Raw genomic sequence first — 2,020 nt, forward strand, 5'->3', positions numbered from 1 at the left:
ACCTCTAGAGCCAGCCACCCTTTTGCTGCCGGCACCACCACCTCCCCCCCCCCGCTGCTACCACTGAAGGGAGGAGGAGGGAGGGAGGCGTGCCTCTCTTCGGCCAAGCCCGCGGTGGGACCCGCTCCTCCGCCCCTTGGCCTCCTTCTCGGGGGGCGAGGGAAGAAGAAGAAGAAGAGGGCGGGGGGGAAGCACAGCTCAGCGCCCCATCCAGGGCCTGCCGCCCCATCCAGGGCCTGGCGCTCTAGGCGAATGCCTAGTTTGCCTAGTGGGTGAGCCGGCCCTGCCTCTATATCCAACAGGGCTCGTCTTAGCTTCTTACGTTCTAGGAAGCCAAGCCGCACCAATCCTGGATGGGAGACCACCAAGGAAGTCCAGAGTTGCGACACAGAGGCAGGCAAGGGCAAAACAGCCTGTGAATGGCTCTTGTCTGGAAGCCACCTGGGGGTGTCACTGTAAGTCGGCTGCAACTTGAAGGGGGGGGAGATTGCCCAAGCCTCCCACAGAGCTCAGGCCTCAGCAGCTGTTGTTGTTCAGTCGCAGTCGAGTCCGACTCTTCGTGACCCCATGGACATCACGCCAGGCCCTCCTGTCTTCCATCATGCTTTCATGTAATTTCATGAAATTTCATGTTCATTGCCTCGATAGCACTGTCTAACCATCTCATCCTTTGCCGTCCCCGTCTTCTGTGACCTTCAGTCTTTCCCAGCATCAGGGTCTTCTCCAGGGAGTGCTCCCTTCTCACTTGGTGGCCAAAGTACTGGAGCTTCGGCTTCTGGATCTGGCCTTCCAGGGAACAGTCAGGGTTGATTTCCTTTAGGATTGACTGATTCGATCTCCTTGCAGTCCAAGGGACCCTCAAGAGTCTTCTCCAGCACCATAATTCAAAAGATAATTCAATGCCATAATTCAATGCCACAGCAGCATTGATCAACAAAACTAGCTTTTCCAGCATTTGAAATTAACGGACCGCTCCCCCCCCCATCACAAGGCACACCTGAGTGCAACTGAAAGCCCAGGACTGGAAGTAATGACAGGATTTTGCCTTGCCATTTACTGGACCATTGGCTGCGGTGGCAGGTTCTGCACAGTTACGCCAAGTACAGATTAATTTCTTTTTTCCTTCTCTTTCTTCCCAGGTTGTACACAGGTAGAGTAGTGGAGCCAGCAATCGCCACCCCCCCCCGCGGACACAACAGGCCCAGACGTTTTTCAGGTCCCCCCCCCCCCCCGCACCCAGAATTCCAATAATTTATGGGGGAGAGTCCAATCTAAAGAAGCGTTGTACTATACTAGTAAACCCAATTCTTATTTTCAAGTTTTGAGATAAAAATTTTAATCTCTATTTGATGTCAAGTGTAGCTGATCTTGGAATACACGGCATGCCTATCCACACACACACCTTCCTGCAAACTGAAGAGCAAGGGCTTTGACGCAGGGCAGGAGAGCCGACCAAGGGAACTTCCATCAACATTTCCTTGTTTCTGGGGGTTGCCCCAATATAACCCCTCCAAGCCAGTGGTTTCCCTGCCCTGTGTTTTGATAAAGGCTACTGAAGCCCCCTAGGTCGGGGGTCGGCAGTGGGCACCATGGAGCCTGTCGACACCTTTCCTGACACTCGCCAAGTGTTTCTCGAAAGTGGGCAGCGCCAGGCGGGGCTTTTGCCCAGCATGGCTTCTGATTGGCCATCAGAGATTTGATTGGCTGTGCAGATTTAAGCGTTGCTTTGACAGTACCTGCCACCACACTACAAGGACCGTCACTGTGAGACTGAAGCTAAGCTGTAGGCAGCCATTTTGTGATGGGCTCCGCCTTCTGCAGCAGCCATTTTGAGATGGGCTCTGCCTTCTGCAGCAGCCATTTTGTGACAGGCTCCGCCTTCTGCAGCAGCCATTTTGTGTCTGCGCCCACTGTGCTGTTTCAGAATTCAACGTGTGCCCAGGTCAACAGCGGCTTAAGTAACAGGGCATCGCTGTGTGTACAAAATTAAAGCAGCCGTAACTCTTCATTTGAAGTCCTG

The sequence above is a fragment of the Gekko japonicus genome, unplaced genomic scaffold (genome assembly GCF_001447785.1).
Source record: "Gekko japonicus isolate JY-2015 unplaced genomic scaffold, Gekko_japonicus_V1.1 scaffold586, whole genome shotgun sequence".
NCBI lineage: Eukaryota > Metazoa > Chordata > Lepidosauria > Squamata > Gekkonidae > Gekko > Gekko japonicus.